The sequence below is a fragment of the Leuresthes tenuis genome, unplaced genomic scaffold (assembly GCF_036924035.1).
Source record: "Leuresthes tenuis unplaced genomic scaffold, fLeuTen1.0.hap1 SCAF_7, whole genome shotgun sequence".
Lineage (NCBI taxonomy): Eukaryota > Metazoa > Chordata > Actinopteri > Atheriniformes > Atherinopsidae > Leuresthes > Leuresthes tenuis.
In genome coordinates this window covers 25,668,784-25,688,469 of record NW_027325361.1, presented here as the reverse complement: position 1 = coordinate 25,688,469, position 19,686 = coordinate 25,668,784, and positions in this window count along the sequence as shown.

The window sequence follows — 19,686 nt, the reverse complement described above, 5'->3', positions numbered from 1 at the left end:
TTGTCTAAACCCAACCAGGAAGTGAGTTAAGTGTTTTAGTAAAGTTGTTGTGTTATTAAACACATGTTGGTGTCAATCTTATTTCACACAAAGGCCTGCACATGCACTGTCCACCCCACATTCTTTGTCTTTATGATAATTTTATGTCTTCTTAAAGGAAATACTTAATAATGATAACAATTATCCTCACATATAAAGCTCTTAATGATCAAGTTCCATCATATCTTAAAGATATCATTGTTAAATATTTTCCCAACAGAGTACTTTGCTCTTAGATTGCAGGTATACTTGTGGTTCCCAGAGTTTCTAAAAGTAGAATGGGAGGCAGAGCCTTCAGTTATCAGGCCCTCCTCTGTTGAACCAGCTGTCAGTATATGTCCGGGAAGCAGACACCCTTTCCACAGTCGCCTCATGCATACTCTGGAGGATTGGACCGAAGAGAAGTTTCGGTGCAATCTGTTAGTTTCCTTAAGTAGGTAATGATTTTTTTTTTTTTTTAGCTTTGTATCTACGAATTGGACTAATTTCGAATTTAATTAATTGGATTGGATTGGATTATGATTTAAATGAATTGGATTCTAATTTCCTTGAATTGTACTGTAACAGTGGAGTGCTTTGAGATGACATTTGTTGTGATTTGACTCTATATAAATAAACTGAATAGAAAATAAACTGAATATTGCTCAGTCAGTTTTATTTTCAAATCTCAATTCATCATTCTGCATTGCTGCTTCAATGTTTTATTTACTGATGATGAATCAAAGTGGTTAAATCCGTTGTTCAATTAGAAACTCAAGTTGTCAGTGAAAAAAGCTTCTCAACACTGAAGTTTGTAAAGAACAGGAAGAAGCTTGCTGGCCTCCATGTTAATGTTGACTGGAAAGTGAAATCTCATGACAATGAGACAGTAACACACACAGAAACTGCAGAAACCAACACGCTGTATCTGCCATTAATGGAAACATAGATTTACAAATGAATATGATGGGATAGTAACAACAGTTGAATTATTGTTTTGTTCATTTAATTTCTGACACATTTCTGGTTTGAACAAAATACCAATATGCTCATATCTTTGGGAAGACTTGTTATTTTCAACCAAGCCAGGCTGGTTTCCAATCAAATTTAATGTGTAATAGAGGTATCAATGTTATCATCGAACTCCCTGCAAAAAAAGTGACCACGCTTTTATTTGTCCATTTTTGTACCACTCCTTTGAGAAAAGAGTTCATTTTAAGCTGGCATTTAAAATCAAATATCCATTTTAATAGAAAGCATGAACAAAGCCTCATGGCATTTTGTGAAACCAATGATTTTGCTGCAGGTCTGTATATAGTACATGGGCAGATTTCTTATCTTACCTGTTTGCAGGTAAGCTGGATGGCAGCTGATTGGATGCTGGTGGAAAGACCTGCAGAGCATATTGAGAGGGTGATGATGTTGGAGTGTGAAGTTTCTTCAGGTGGTCAGAGGCAATTTAGTGTGTGTGAAAAAATTATATTCAAAATAGTTTAAGGTCTGGTGGTGCTTTTATGAATTTTATAAGTGATACATATATGAATAAATAGTTGTATTATTGAGTTTAAATTGGTCTAGAAAAATGAGCATCCTGAACTGGAACCATGGGGAGGAAAGAACAAGTCAATATGATACTCTATGATGGGGGGGGGTGTTATAGGAAAGAAATTTACCACAGACATCAGAGGAATAGCTGTGTATGATGTAATCTATTGAAGTAGATGGAAGTAGTGTCTCTAACAACAAACTGAATAAAAAAGCAAAACAGAAATCCACACTCGCAGAAATTTAGAAATGCACAAGGCCAACAGTGTTTTCACCAACTGAATCAGTTTATCAGTAGTGGTGATGTGAAGTCCCAGTCACATCATATCACACATTACTGACTTCGCTTTGCAAAAACCACCTCAACAGCCACGAGCGAGGCATTGCTCATGTCATCTGCAAATCACAAATCGTAGCTCCTGACGCGAACCGCTGCACAGAAGCCAACTGCCAGAGGGCTCTGGCCAAAGCCAGCATCAGACTTTAAAGAGGTTTTGAAACATGGAGCAAAAGTTGGGGCAGAATTTGCCTCTGAGCATAAAGGAGACAGAGCTTCAATCTTCAATGGTATGGAAAAAAATGAAAGAAAGAAAAAAGATGAGAAAGGAGAAAAAACAGTTGTGTGGCCAGCTCATCTATCCTTCTTTAAAAGGTCAGGATTTTGTAGGTGGAATTGGGATGAGCAGCGAATGGCAGATGCACCGAACAGCAGGGTATTTTCCGCTGCCATGACCAGCTAAGGAGAGCTCCTTTAAAACACATCTGCCAGTAAACATTTTGGCCTGGCTCTGGGTCATCTCTCCTGTCTGGACAAGACGCAGCTGAGCGTGAAGATGTACCTGCACAAAACCCCAGCACTGACTCAGTCACGTCAGTCTTTTCTTTTAGTCCCACCATTTCCATTAAAGCTAATTGTTATGATCATACACAGCTGCAGGTCTGTATATACATAAAACATAAAATATATAGTTTTATACATAAAACTTATACTGACACACATATAAACAATCAGAAAAAAGAAAATACATCCTTTTTCATTTTAAAGGCCTTATGTATCAGGACATTAAAAAACACACTTCCTACCAGGTCTTAAAATTATATAAATACAACCTCAGATGAATAACTGTACACAACATATTACACTAAGTCGCTATCTATTTAACAACAATGCACAGAAGCAGACCAGGTAAGACCAGTGCTCAGAAAAATTACATAGAAGCCAAGGGCTACATCTCAGAGTCTACAGGCCTCAGTAAGTATGCTAAATGTTAAAGTTCATGAACAAATGTCCACAATCTTTAATAAATTGAAGTAAGACTTTAAATAGGAGTGGGCCACAATTTCCCCACAACAATGTAAAAAATAACTAACTCTTTTTCATACGCTGACCTCAGTTTAAGACCTGGTGTGGACCGGATGATTTTTTTTACCAAATCCTTTCATGTAAATACTTAAAATTTAAAGAGGGTATACTTTCCTTTTTAACAATACTGTACAAATAATGTATATATATGTACATATACAAAATAAATCCTGATATTGATTTCAAGAGAATCTGGGGTTTATCAAATGAAAAGAAAATGTGGCACCATTGTGCAGCAAACAAGCAAATAAAATGTCATCCAGAATGATATGTAATTATAAAACTACATGTCTCAGAGGTGCATTTGGACAAATCTGAGGGAAGTGGGGCAAAGAAATCACCACTGAGGGCTATGTGAAGTAAAGCCTATCAGCAGCTAAGTGCCTGTTTACCTCCTTCAACCACTAGAGACAGAGGGGTGGGGGTGGGGGTGGGTGACGACCTTTTGGCATTATGGATGGGTAGTAACAAGTAAAATACATCACTCAAAAAAGACACTCACTTTTTCAGAATGTATTGTACTTACAAAAGAATTCAATACAGTCTGAAAGCACTTTCTCTACCACTGTCACGGTGATGAAAAGGTTGCTTTCCCAGAAAAAAAAAAGATGGCAAGAGGGACAGATGTGAGCTTGGTTTTAAGTCTCTCCATCAGCCCTGTAGCTGCCGCTCAGACACCCCTGGGATACACAGAAACATCTGGAAAGAATTGTCAGTGGGATTGATACAGTACCTAGAATAATGAAATATGAATTTCCCTGCCATGATATAAACACAAATGACCCCAGCCATGATGCATTTGCGTAGATCCGCTTTGATCCCCTCCACCCTGCATCTTCTGTGTTCCTCGCTTTCCCTCCAATGTGTCTCCTAAGCAGTGTACACACGATTTGAGCAGAGTCGACAATTGCAAATCGTTCCGTGGATTGCATGGATTCTGCCTCAGTGGTAGGAAAGCCATCATGCCTGAATTGCTCACTAATTCCTTTTCCCACAAAAAAATGCTAAATGTGTCCTAATATCACAATTGAAAAAGTAGAAGACACATTTTCACCTTTCTATAGAGATATAACAAGTAGTGAAGCTGCTGTACAATCTCTGAACAGCCTGCACGCTCGGCTAGACAAGTAAAGGAGAAGTGATACATTAAACATGAATTGTTCGAAGGACACAGACTACATAAAAGCATGTGGTGACAGGGTCAGAGGCATTGTGCGCGACATGAGTGGAGGGGACAGATTTGCAGAGAATGTTTTAATGGGCACACTTGTGCTTAACATTGTTTAGAGCTCAGTGATTTGAGATTACTACCACAGGGGGCAGCCTCAGGGCATTTTTATGATGAGCTTTGGAAAATGTTGCTGGGCTCTTGAAGGTGGCCATCTCTCTTTTTCTGTTTGGAGAATATCTTTTCCAACTACAGGGGGAGAAAAAAAATTAAACTAATGAAGGAAAAAACTGTGATGTTTAAAACTGTAGGATTTCTGACAGATCCAGTACCCTTTGCCAGCTCCTCCACTGCTAAGTGGTCAGTGAGGTGTTCGAGTTGTGGCCTTGAAAGTTGTTTCTAAGAGCATAATTCTGCCAACTCCTGACCCACAAATGATTCCAGGGCGAGTCAGGTTCCACCCTGCCGGCCCGCCTCCAGGGACCTCTTCATTATCTGTCATTAAATGTTTTTAAGTTTGCATAATTGATCTTTTCCAATAAGTCGTCATTGATTTATGGAGGTCTGGGCTGAAGGAAGAACTGGTTAAAAATTCATAACCCTGCTACACATCTTCACAATCCATTAGCTACTCCTGGACCCAGAGTCCTCCCATTGATTGACCTTGTGCTGAGAATCTCATGGTCTCTGCATTTTTCCCTCTTTTATTGCACTGTGGGAAGAGTTATGTTTCAGCTCCCCTCAGATAGGTCTTCCTTTGATTTTTCTTCTCTCTATCGCCCCTATGTCTTTCTCTCTGTTTCACCCTCCCTCTGTTTCTGCTTGTCCATCTAAACTACAGTCCTTACTCTGAGACGATGAATAAATAAAGCATGTTCCATAAACAGCTTTCCACTATTATTTAAGCTTCCGGGACCTCGCACTCTGACAGCCTCCTTTCCCTGCCATCAAATTCAAGTGTGTAAATTTTCTAAAAGGCTTTGAATGTTTTATGATGATTTCAGGGAATGATGGAGTAATAGCTGAATAGCGAAGCTATTACTTTTAATATTTATATTGAGTGCTTTGAATCATTAATGTGACAGGATGTAAAATCAGAGCTGCGGGACGTATGTACTTCACAATCACTGCCACTTGGCAAAAAATATTTGTTTTTCTGAGAAGCCCATACCAAACTGTTGTGAGCTGCCCATCGGGGCATGGGGGTGACGCTCTTGTCCATGAATTTTAATCTCACCTTGAGAAAAGGCAATTCTTGGAAAGCATTAGTTGTGATATGGAGTATGTCTGAGAGAAATTGCAACAAATCTCTTGTTGTGGCATGTTTATAATTCAAAGGTCAAGTCATTCCAGTTCATGTGTCAGGATCTCTTTTATTCTCCTCATACACAGAAATACTGAGTTATGTATGTTAAATGTATGGAAATCCATCTCTGCTAGGAAAAGGAAAAAAAATTACATTTATATAATATCCTAAGATATTGTATTTCACACTGTCTCAGACATGTTGACTTATAAGACTAATTTGATTAGTTTTTTTGCTGGTGATAAAGAGCTTCCATAGGTTAATATTGCATAATTTAGCAGTGGAAGAATTTGCGCACTAGGTTGTGTTAGTTAAGTAAAAAAATAAATGTATGTTTTTACATATAGCCAAATGAATTGGATAAACATTAGAAAATATTCATCCCTCAGAGTAAGTAAAAATAAGAAGACTGATCTGAAGTAGTTGAGTCCAAGTTTATAAAATGGTTACCAAGTATGTTGTGATTTTTATATTTATATAAAAAAAACTCATAAGATTGACAACATTTTGATAACTAGCATCTAACGCTCAAGCCTTTCCAGCTTCAAGCTATGCGTTAGTGGCACAGAAGGCTGGACTACGTGGCATCCTCATCAGGTATCCACTGTAGTTGTTTTCAGATGTAGTTAGTTAACAAGAGCACTTTTCTAGATGTATATAGCATAGATTAAATTAAATTAGACTGCAGGTTATTTCTACACTGAAAAAAGGGCACAGAACAACACAGAAGCTTTTTTAGGTGGAAAAGATGCTTTCTTTGACCAAGAGTCACCAAGAGTTTGATTTGACCAACTGTCTCCATTCTGTTGATCTGACTGGTTGAAGACTCATTGTAGACAGTGATAGACAAATGGTTCATTAAATCATGTGTCAAGTAAAGTATTTTTGAGAGTACCTGTCATTTTCCAGACAAATTCCAGCTGTAGCTGCCGACATGGTTCTGTGGAGGAAACCATCTAGGAAGCCTGGCTAGTGATCAGCAGGACAGAAATTTGACTCCATCTTACTATTTATGTTGCAAATCTTAACTTGTCTCACCTTAAAAAGTAATTATCTGTTTTTACTGTCAGCTACTAAAACTACAAACAAGTTAACTGTGATTTAAAGTGTTCTGTTATTGTTGCTTTGTGGAGTTTATATGATACATTCAGATTGCATTTTCAAAAAAAGCTTTGTGTAATTTCAATAAAGCACTCATGACAATAGTTATCTGGTGGTTTGATTCAAATATTACTGGCAGCTGTTTTAGCATTGGGTCTCTTCAGATTTATTGCCTTGGTTTTGGTTTTCTTCCGTCCCTTTGGCACAGTGAGCTTTACTCTGCGTATCTTGTGCTGTGGAGCTTGGCAGTTAAAGGCCAGTTTATTCTTGCGGGTATCAGGCAGCCCTGTCCTGAGGGAACAAGCTCTTTCATGCACAGTTAGTGCACTTGACTCAGCATGGAGATGCTTTCAGATGGAAAAGCCATGTTTAGAGGACGTCTTATGAGACATTAAAGCACTACTGTTTCATTGTTTTAGCTCTTCCTAAATGTCACTTTTGTCTCCTGAGCCTGCCCTTTACTACAATGTTGTGGGACACATTACGCAGAAAGGCCTTTTCTGAGCTCCCACTGAGGGTCCATTTGAAAAGAGGAGCAGAAAGGAAATACTCTGCTCTGACTATCACTTCTGTCTCCTTCTGTTTATTTTGATGTAATATTTATTGCAAAAAAAGCAGGAAAAATCAGGCCAATTATGGCCTTTTGTAGAATGCACTTTTTAATAAGATGTTGCTAGATTTCTTTTTAACATGCTTCTATAAAGTTGAGATGTGTTTTAAGTTGTTAATTTCATTATAAGATTTCAATATAATATCTTTGTTACAGTATGGTTCATCACTTTCGTGAGATACGATATTATTCTTAGAATTTTAGTTCCAGATTGAAAAGTTTCTTGCAGATTTGATCAACTTATAAGGTTATAACTGTTTCCATTCATCCAACAGCAACTCAACATTCCAAAAATATCATCAACAGTGCCAAAACAGTCCAATTTAGAGATATCATAGAAAACAATCAACCTTCAGTCTTTGAATTCAAAAAATATTTTCAGGGTGATACATATCAATAAATATTGCAGTCCAAGTGGGGTAAATAGATCTTCCTCTTTTAATTAGCTCCACTTTTAGGACGGTGTTTACGACCAACAAAGATATCTGTCAGTGATACAGTTTCATAGACTCCCAGACTTACAGAGAGCAGTTAGGACTGAGCCAAAGTGGTAATGCATATTCCAACACATACCAGAGTGTTGGTGTGTTTGGGGGGGGGATCCAGAGATACAGGATAGGAAGCACTAGGATTTCTTTAATTTATTTCTCAATTTTATTATTATCTATCTTGCATATGTATTTTTCTATCCTATTCTTTCTTTAAATATTTCTTTAATGGGCTACTGGAATCTGAATTTCCCTGCGGGAACCTCCCAAAGGGATCAATAAAGTGCTATCTGTATCTGTATCTGAATCTGAATAACTGTCAGTGTCTCTTTAAGTTTGTTTAGAGTAGCATCTGAAAGTAGACAGTCAGTGGTGGATGTGCTGACCCAATCCAGTGAATGCCCATGAGTTTCAATATAAAGTTGGATTTACAGTTAGTGCTGTGGTATGTGACCCTTCCTCTGCTCAGTAATGCTGAGGAAATGGCTTGTGTGGATTCAAATGTTGCTATAATTGGGAAAGAAATGGTGTGACTGGAACAGATGTTTCATAGAGACTCTCCTCAGGCTTCTGTGAGCAGGTGTGTCTCTAAGTCAGTTTGTACTTATGGGGACTTCTCTTAACAGCCAATTGCTTTTGTGTGGACATTAACCTTATTGGTCACAGGTAAGGTTAGGGAATTGCTTGGTGAAGAACTGTTATAATCTAATAATGCACTGTAATACAATACTGTCACATTTTCTCCAGAGCCTAAACAAAGACGGCATACATTTTGTTTACTGACTCAGAGGTCTTAATTAATCATTACATTCATTTAGTAGACACAAATAGACTAAGAAGGCAATGTGGAGTTTTGTATCTTGCCCTGGCCCATTTGAATGAACAGGTGTAAAAAGTGCGATGATGTTGTAATGAAAGTTATGAGCTGCTGTATGTGGTGCTGAGCTGTATTGTGTTCACTTGGCTGGTATCAATCCCACACTGGCCTGGAATACTAGTCATGGACTAGTAGCCCATATGGAATACTGCTCCCGAAGTCCCCTGACTTTAACATAATTGACAATCTGTGGAAAGTCCTCAAAAGACCATCATAGATTTTTCAACAATCTCACAAAACTACTTTGCGGCATTTTTGAATATTCATACACACAAACTTTTGCTTGCCACTGCATTGAATGTTGGGTGAAAGCAATGCTATATGTAGCAATGCTACTAGCTTAATTACACAAACATATGCTGAAGTGTGGAGACTGTGAACAAACTTTGTTTCATTGTTTGGCTTTGCATTTGACAGTTATCATCCTTACCAAGGGGTCTATCCTTATATAAATTTGCTTCAGTGTCTGTTACTGTAATTGAAACATGCTACTCTTAACAAAATTGTAGTATTAGTGTAGTTTAACCATTACTGGTTATTGTGTAGTTACATCACAACTGAGTGCTTTTAACCTAACAGTTGCAGTTTTAAAATAACTACCGTAATCCAACACTGACTCTAAGGGTGAATGTAAACAACAATGTTTAAGGCCCTAAAATTAAAGCTACAAGATGAGAAAATGCAGAAATATATCAAAATGTCAACTTTTGGTATAGAAAGCAACAGCTTTCTATCTTGATCTCTTTTAAAGCAGGTTTATGGTCAAAGGTCAACTAATTAATTAATATGATGAAACGCATCATTATGTGACTTACATGACAGCATTTCTCTTAACTCCTAATAAAGTAATATTATATTATACTATAATATTCTTTTTGCATCAAATAGTGATAGCAATGGTTAGATTGACCAACACACACACAAACGCACTCACTCAAATAGCCAAGGAAGCAGCACAAAGTGTGTTGCTGTTAGTACTCATAGATCATCTACAAGCATTAATTAGAGATTTTCATCATGTGTACCTGACAAGACTAATTAGATGGTTTCTTTAATTGCTGCCATGGTGTTATAAAAGTATTCAAAGGACTGTCAGGGTCTGTTTAATATTCAGGTGCGGCAACATTGTCAACATCCTCTGTGAAGCAGGCAAAAAGATTCCTTATCGATCCAATGGATGTGATACAAGCAGGCTTCATAGCCACAGTGCACTTTACACAGATGGATGATTGACAGGCAGTTGTATTTCCTCAGAAGAGAATGAACCAGTGAACCTGGTTAATAAAACATAAGAAGTGCCTGAGAGGCCCAGCTGAAACAAGCAGTGGGGGAGAAAGGGTCACTGGTGCTCAACCACCACCACGACCTCAGAGCGAGCCCGGAATCTCCCCTCTCTCCAAAGCACATCACAGGGGGTCCATGTGGCCTCATTAAAATCAAGGAGATCACATGTAAGGACCAGAGGAAGAGGGTGAGTCTCAGCTCAAAGCGCCTGCACTCCCAGGGCATTACTCTTTGAGGAAGTACTACTGGAGAACATGGGGATAAAACCTCAAACCATTAAAACAATGGACATTTAACACAGATTCTGCTCTTTTCTCCGGGACTCATTCAGTTAACAGCTAGCTGGTTACATTTATTGGAAGTGAGCCATGTCAGGTTCACCTGATTTGATTTCTTGGATAACATTGTTGGATAGGGAGATAGAAAATAGAGGCTGGCAGCTAGCTGCCTTATGTGGTGGTCTGAGTCCTCTTTACTTTGGATGCACTCCACACTCTGAGACACTCTGAGATCTGTTAGATCTCTCCTGCTTTCAATATAAACAACAGCCTTTTTAATTCCATTCATTACCAGTGAGAAAAAACACAGATATTTGCAGCTTAACTGTATAATTGGGCCTTTGCAGAACCTTTTTTTTATTGAACTATTTATTTTTCATGATATTTCAATAATTTACATGGCCGATTGTGTAAAGAGTGGGGGAAGAGTGCGCTGTTAGGCCCATTTTCTAAGTCATTGCATTTGTTCAGCTGTCTGCCTCACTGTCGCATGCATTTCATCTTTTCTCTCCTTTATTTACTCTGGTCTTTGGACGCCTTCCTAGTCATGTATTAAAGCTTTGCAGCTTGGCGGCGACAGTGCGGCTGTCAGAGTGGGGGGTGCTGCTGTGCATCATCACTGCCTTTAACGGTTCGCATCAAGTTCTGACAAGGCTACTTAAAGCAATGGGCTTAGCAAAATGAGGGGCTGGGTGGCTGGCGTACCTCGGGATAAATACACCTCTCCTTTTTGTTTTAGTCTTATATGTTTCCAGTAAGCAGCACACCCCTGTCGTAGGTCATACTTTTAGCTGACTTTCCTGCTTAAAGAGAGGGTCAGTATCTACTATACAAGACAGTATTGTTAGAGAACATTTACCATGTTGAGATGTCATTAAAAAAGCTGCTGTCAGATTTAGAGGCACTCTCTGACCAGGTGTGTGGTGAGAGGAGCACCCATAATGAGTGGGTGGCATGGGGGAGGAGGAGCTGGTTTGTTTATGGATACAGTGTAAGAAAGCTCTTGTTTGGGGACAAGGGTTCACGGCAAGCAGAGGGTAATTATGCTCCATCCGGTGGCTCCAGTATGCTTCACAAAAGCTGACATGGAGGGGCAGGCGTGCCAGGCAAGAAGAGGGGGAGGGAGGGAGACAGGAACAAACGGTGGTGACAGTGATATTATGGTACTTGCAGATGCACACACATACACATGCATGCAGAGACGCACACCATCCGTGTAACTGGCATGTGCCCCAGGAAGGCAGGGATGCCAGTAAGAGAGGAAGCAGCAGAGTTAATTAGGGCTTGGATACACACTTTTAGGGCGCTCACACCTCACTCACCTCCAGCCTGCTTCCTTCCTGTCATTCTTCCCCACTGTTCAGCCAGGGAGACACACACAACAAGATGGCCCCCAAATAGCTGCTCTCTCTCTTACCCCAGTAGTGTTGGAAGCAGCCGAGATGAATGTGTATGTGTGTGTGCGTGTTTGACTCAGTAGTTGAGTGCATGTTCACTTCTAGTCATACATTAAACCCTTTTTACTCAAGGAGCTAAAACACAGCGACTCCAGCTGTTTATTTACTCATTATCCAATTATCACTCTCACGGTTAGACGGCATGGAACAGTGAAACTTTCCTGTGAGAACAGAAGTGCGGCTGGTGCGACGTGTTGAGCACACACTTGCCCTGGCTGACAGCAAATAGATGTGACACATAAGGCAAGAGGTGTGCTGAATTATGTGGGGAGACAGATTTTGCACTGTAAGCCAAGAGAGAGATGCATTACTGAGTGCACTGAATTTCTTTTAGTATCTGTATTGTGTGTTATATGACGGTTAGAGTATGGAATTGCTGTCTCCAACCTTGACTCCAAGAAAATGGTTTAAACTGATCATCTGGTTTGTTACAGAAACTTTCCTGCTTGTCTTTGTTCATACTGTTTAGTGTATGAACAAAGTATGTTTTAATATGTATTTTAAAACAGTTAGAGTCAGTGAAAAGCTAATTCAAAGATTTGCATTAAAACAAGTTATCTGACATGTGTTATGTGTTAGACAATCATTGTTTAAAACATGTTAAAAGGCTGAGAACTGTATTTTTTTTAACTGTGGAGTGTGACTGTTAAACAGTTTTTCAAATATTTTTGTGTTCAGTATTTTAGGGCAGGTCTAAATTCACATCTACATGATGCAGTGGGATTGAGCATATAAATTAAGTAAAAGTGACCCCACTGCTAACACTTGAACACTCCCATGTTGCATTAGTCTCAGAGTACCACCTAGCTAGCTAACTGATCGTTGACATCCAAACACAGTTTTGGGCACTTAATTTGACAGTAATGTTTATGTATATGGACTAGCTGTCGATTTGTGCACTGCTCCTTGATTTAATCTCCTTGATTTAATGTCAGAATATGTGCCAGTCTCTCCTTTGTGTGCATGGACCTAGCCAAAACAGCACTGATGTCAACCAAATGATTTGTTTGTATCCTTGCACAAAAATGTTGCTCGCCAACTATATTTTGGAACACAGGTGTCAGAATGTATTATGTATTACACTGCTACAGAAAACACTCCAACAACACAGAACCGGAAGTCAACGTCACCAGTTTTAGATCAGATTTAAGTGTGACTCAAATTGGTCAGACAACTTTGGGAACAAGGTGGTTTTTGCTGAAGAACAGTAAGATCATTTTTGTATGTCTAGAACATTGCTGTTGCATTTCATTGAGCTCCTTCATATCTGTCATGGCAGAATGTGTAAATGCTATGTTGGTCCACAGCACAAAATGTTCCATGTGTCACAGGAAGTTTAAAAAATTGTACAATGTTTTATTGAGTGTTCGGAGAAAAATATACAATTTTAGGGGTTACAGAAATTACTACTTCTACACGAAACAACCTTAGAGGACGTTGCCGTCTTGCAATTTCTAACCTAAAATTTGGACATAGCTTCATTTTTGGACATACTCCTATTACAAGGTGTTCTATAAGACTGGGCTTTTTTTCATACTACTGAACATAAATGTAACTGGATGGAAGAAGAGTGTCATTTCACCTACTCAAATAGTCACAAAACTAACTGTCGCTTAACACTGGGGCAAGAGCATTTGCATTTGGGATGGATGATGATGCTACATACATGACTGCTAAGTTGAAGCACCAAGTTTGAGGCCAATCTTGACCAACAATGTCCTTAGCTTTACCTGTGAATGTTGTTTTTGCCTTCTTCCGCTGTTAAAAATGACATGGTCAAGGTTAATAAAACATCATGGCTTTCATTGAAAATTACACCATAATAACATATCTCATAAACATTTAAATAAATAATGCATAAACAGTCTTTTTCCTGGATTACTGGCTGATAGGACCCTCCCTCTTTCCAAAAACACGGAAAATTAGTTAGACACACGAAACAGATGTCCCACTGAAATAAATGACTTTGGAAGTCATCCTGGGTGGCATGAAAATGTATAGATGTTTTCTTCATCAGCACAAATATAATGTTTTTTGTTTTGTTACTATTTCACATTTTACAATGAGAACGAGCTGCTAAAAAATAGCATGTATAGAAATTAGTGAATGCTGACCTCTATCATGCCTCAGACCTCAGTAAAGCTATCTTAGATCTAATGGAAAACCAATAGTGCATATAAACAAAGTGAGCACAACAGCTCACAGCTGTATAAGTCAGTAAACTGCTCATTTGGAAAGCACAACATAACAGAGAGAAGCATGAAAAACAAGTGAAAAATAATAAATAATTTTCAAGAAATATATGAAAATGATCAGACTATTAACTCACAGCTAAGTTCTTGGAGGAAAAAGCATATTCCTTGTTTTATTTTTATTTATATAAGTTTACACTGGCATAACAATCTTAAAACATATGGTGAGTGGAACCAACATCCTAAACAGGTGGCTGGCATGCCTGCAGAACTGGATAGTTTGGTCTTCAAAAATGGCGAATTGAAGCATTTTCATGGACTGTGTAGCCTTTGTTCTCTTATCGCACAGTCATTGGTTTATCTCATGACCAGGAGCAGCAAGTAATTGATCAAAAATTATTTTTGCATTGCTACTAATACATTAATTAGTAAATAAATACAGTAAAGCACAACTGAGGGGAACCAAACGTATTTTTTCACATAAGAAAGGTATTTATTTTGTCCAAAGAGTTGATAGTTGCAGCTAATTTACCTTCAGTTCTGAGCACAGTGAATCTATTGACAGATTTCAGGTGTTACCTGTAAAATAATTCATGGATTGAAGTGTTTTGTTGCTATTTCACATTTTAAAGAGTTGATATTTTCTGCTAACTTTCCTTACAAACTAAGTGACGTTATGGTATGAAGTAACAGAACCTTTGAGTCTGTGTGATATCAGGCGCGCTCCTGTTTGCACTGATTGGGGGACACACAGGCTGTCTCTTTGGCAGATGTACAGAACATCATGTATAATATATGTGCCGTCTTTCAGCTATGCACAAAAACCAGATGTTCTCTCTGTCATCAGGTCGCTGCGCTGTTAGCATGTTGGAACACTGCGATGAAAACCAAACAACAACAAACAAATGTTTTCTGTTACCAACCAGCCATTTTGGAACAAATGACAAAAGGACTTTTTGGAACCATTCCAAGCAGGGGCACTAGAAGTTGTTTCCCAGTGATTCTTTTGTTTTTTATTCTGCTCACTGTGTTTTATTGTGTCTGTCTCTTCCTCTATCAGGTTAATAAGGGAGGTTTTATTTGGTCCAATGCAAGTGTTGTTTGCAGGAGTCTCTTGGAGGGGGGTGTTGGCAGGGAGACAGATTACTCTCCAAGGACTAACCAAACAGCTGTGGCATATGAGTAGGATGTACAGTCCAGCACTACGTCTGATCCACTCAGCAGAGGGGATGAGGGACTTGTGGGAATGTGAAATGCAACCTGTCTGTGTTTAATAGCCTGGTCAGTCACGTTTTTTCCGCAAATGCTAGCAGCAGTAACAGCCCGGCTCAGCATTCATTAGGCGCAGGGGTCTGAGCTGTGCCCCCCCGATGAAAGCCGTGGTGTCAGGCGTAAGCTCTGATGCCATGGCGAGGGAGCGTGGTGGAGGAGGAGGAGGAGGAGGGCACTGCTCTGCAAAGACCCACCCCTGGGTATCCATCACACACAGCCATCGCGAGGGAGCAGAGTAGACCTGATAAATAAATCAACTTAAGGGCCCAGTGAGGTTTCAGGGTCTATTCCTCTTTATGAGTACAGCAGAGTCAGAGATATAGAGAGGGAGAGTAAAAAAAAAACTTTTACTTCTTCACGCCTTGGTCCCAGTAGGCATAAGGACCAAAGACACCAAGTCTGTGATTCTTTCAAAAATTAAATATATTCACTTATCTGAAAGGCCCAGGCTCAAGATCCTCATCTTTCTCTTTAACATTCTAGATAAAAGTGTGAGGACTTTCCCATTGGCTTTCAATCGGCAGCTCTTTGAAAACTCATACTTAATGATTTGAAGGTCTTTTAGAACTTACTTTGGGACAACAATTTCTGAACTGCTCCTTTTATGTGGAGATGAGTAGAAAAGGCCTATATGAAAACATCAGGGAGCTTCAAATTACCCCAACTTTAGAAAGAACATTGGTTATTAGGCCTTAATTGAACACGACTGACTTCACTCTGGCAGGCCCTCTTTATTTTTAATCCACTCCCCAACGTTTTATTTGTGCTGTAATTTATTTATTACAGACAAAAGTAGAAGACATGTCTTGGATTTAGTCAAGTTTCGCGGCAGTAACTTCATAGACATAAGGGCATTACGGTTATATTTTTGAGCCACTTTTAGTACAATGATTTACTCGTTGAGGTTAAACAGCAGGGAAATGTGCCAACACGAGTCTCACCTGTTCAAAACACAGTGAATACATTTTATCTTCAGATGTCCAAATTAAGTACTTGAGTGATTGATTTGTCCCCATCAAAAGACATAAGGAACAAAACAAAATAAAGACTTGGTTGAGAAGAAGAGAAGGAGGAGGTGATGGTGGTGATGGTGGGAGGATCAGGAGACAAAAGCACAATCCAAAAATTCCCTGTGCGCTCTGTCTCAGTTAGAAACTTAATGGTTGTGTTTACCTTCTCCCCCTGAATGTTTTCTCTCAAGGCTCTCCTTTAACTTACTGTATTTGACTCTAGGAAGCATTTCATTCGATCTTATTTTTCTATCACTTCCTCATTCCGTTTGTTCTTGGTTGCTGTTAAGTTTGCTGCAGTTTGGCAAGTGTTACATAGGCTGCATGGGAGATGTGTCTTAAGGCACATTTCTCCCTGACAGAAGCTGCTGTGTGAGAGGGGTGACAGCGTCGGCTGGAAAATTCTTTCTTCCTTTGTGGTTCAGATAAGTAAGCATGCACAACACCCCTGTGATTAAAATCTCCTTCTGATATTTCTATCAAGATTTCTATTAGGAGACAGACAGGAGGGAAAGAGGATGCCAAAACAGCACGCAGACAAGACAAGTATACACAGCATCCTGCGAGTGAAACCCCATTTAAAATATTTAAGCCAAACTCTTGTGCTTTTTTCATTTTTTTTCACACTATTGTTTATTGTTTGTTGATTGCTAGCAACAGAATACATTTGCGAGCATGGATGCCAAACAGTGAGCAGAACATATTGTGCCAAAGTGTGGACTCGAAGGGAACAGGAGGAATTTGACACATGAGGGACGGATCCCCGCCACGCACTTGCTGACAGGGCTGCATTTCACCCTGTTTGCAGCACTTCACAGGCAGAAGGAAACAATCACCTGTCAGCTATAAAGTCTCCAGTAATTGTGTTTCCACCATACAATTACGTACGGTGAGGCTGCAAACAGCAGCCTGCTTTAGTTCTGCTTCCTCGCCGTTTCATATTTTCACCTATGTCTGAGACAAAAGAGTCATTTACATTTCCTTGGGCGAGTGCGCTCTGTCAGCCACCCTCCCCCTTTTTTGTCTGTTACGCTCACTCTCTAACTAACAAAAGCTGATTCAACCCAAGGTTAGATTACAACATTGAGGTGATTGCCTGGCCCTCTTCCAGCTCCCCATTATCAGAGGGGCCACCACCTAATCTGGAGAAGCAGCCCTTCATTAATGTATTATTAACAATCCTGTTACAGTGTAATGCAGGAGAAGGGTCTCCTCTGGGAAAAGTCCTAATGGGGAGGGCAACAGTGCGACTAGTGAAGCAGATTACAGCAAAAGGCCAATGAATTGGGCTGAGAAGGGTCTGCCAAGGCCTGGCCCTCATCTTTCTCTACAATGGATCACAAAGAGTCATCTTGCTATTTAGCTTAATTGCCAGTTTGAAATGTTAAAGATGACAGGGTTTAATTGAAAGATGCTCTTGAACCCCTGCAGTGATGGTGTAAACAGTCCTATCTACACACATGTGGCGATCATCTGAGATGATTTGGGTTAAACTGCTGGATCATTTAATACTGATGGTATCAATATGGTTGTTAAAAGAGCTGCTAAGATGGTTAGACGTAAGAATATTCACAGTATCACAGTGCATGCGCACATTACACAGTATTGATAAAATTCTGTTAAAGTCAGTCATGTTTCAAATTCCATTCTGATCAAGATGTTTTCACTTATGTCTGTTTTAATTCATTTGTAATGTATTCATTCTGTTTGAATTACCACAGCACGCATTCCCTTGAGTAGCACAGTGTGTTCTTGTAAGTAATGGTTAATATTGTAAACAGCACAGATTAAGAATTAAAAATGATGACATCCAGTATTCATGTAACTGTCAATAAATCCCATCAGAGCTCATTTAATTTATCAAAGAATCAAAAATTCATGTTTTCAGCTTCTCGTATTTGAACATAGTTTTTCTATTCTTTGATGGAAAGTTGAATGGCCTTGTGGTTTTGACTGTCAAAAAAGAAAACGTGTGAAGACATTATGTTAGGCTGAAAAATTGAGTTAAACGTTTTCAAGTCTTTATAACATTTATAGTCAATATAATGATTTATGACTGAAAATTATCAGTGGCCTAATCTAATTATTTGAATGAGAACATTATTAGATGCACAGATAAATCCCATTGAATGATCCAACCAGTATAGGCTGAATCATTTAAAGAATATAAATTTAGATTTTTAGCAGAGGGAGCTCTGCTTAAAATCTAAATTTTAACCTTATTAACATGTCTCTAAAATTTTTTATTTTACAAGACACATCATGAGGTAAATAAGCCATCAATATTGTTGTTGAGGATGACTGCTTTGAATCACCTACATCCTCAGAAAGGTGAGGTCAGACAGCACCTTATGTTTTACATAGACTGTTTACAGGAACCAATCCTGAGTACTTGTGGGGTGGGGCTGTATAGATAATTTGCTGTGAGAAGTTAGCACAAGCTAGGTGGAGAAGACATCAGAGCCAAGGCCAAGAGAGATGAGCCACAGCTCTTGTTTAAGCAAGAGAGCAACTGAAGCCCGGAGTTGGTCTAGAGACTGGCCGTCCTAGGTTTGTTTGTCCAAAAGCCTGTCAGGCCACAACATTCACGGAGAACTACATGGGCGGTTACTTGGCTATGAGCTAGCCAAACAAGCCCTCAAGCGAATAATCTGAGAGCTCCAGAGTCGCAGGTACCCACAGCTTGCCGAGGTAATTCTCCTTAGAGTTTGGCTGGGAACCCCAGTTGAACGAGCTTGAAGGTCTTGTGCTGTGAACTAGACAAGTCAGCTAAGCTAGATCACTGTCGAATGGCTCCCTATGGCTATGGAGACCCTAACTTGTTTTAGCACTTGGTCAGGAAGGAAATCATAAGTTAGCCAAGCTCATCACTGAACAAGCCAAGGCTTCACCTCCAAGTACTGCTGGGAACTGTGCCGGGAACTTTAGAACTAGCAGAGTCAATGGCCTAACAAACCAGACATCCTGTTGCGGGCTCCCTCGGCTGGGAGCCAAAAGTCAGCTCTGCTTGCTGCCTGAGTTGGGAGCACATCGCTGAGCAGCCCCTTTTTAATTTTGTTGAAAACCATAGAGCTATTCTGATGCATTTACTTGCATTTGACCTTGTGTGAATAAACTTCCTCTTCTTGACAATCTGGCTCTTTCTAATTGAAACATTATTGACTGAATTATCCCAATATCAGAAGTGCAATACAAAGCATAATGTAAACAGAGTCAGAATAACAGGTAATGCTAGTGTCAGCTGCTAGTTGGCAGAGATAGCTAATATATGCTTCTTTTTTTTTTTCATGCTGCCAAAAACATTTTGCCTCGTAATATTAGACCAATAATGTTAACGAATAGTTCACAGTGGTCCAATGAAAATGTACGATAAATCAAACACACTGACACTACGAAATTATTGTAAATCGGCCATTTGTACTCACCCTCAAAATGGAAAACAAACGAAGAAATGCATATGATGCAGCTTTTAAATTAAAGGGGATCAATGACTTTTCCTGGTAGACTACGGTCTTTTTTTTTACCAGGCATGTTACAGGCACCGTTTAAAAAAAAGCATTTACGCCACGTATTTGTGCGTTACCGCTGGTATTGAGGTACTTAAGTTAAAACCATCAGTGTTACAGGCACTGTAAGGGAAAAAAGCATTTGCAGAATGTATTTGTTTATGTTACCATACGCATTTAATTAAAAGTTTAAAAATCCTCATGTGTAACA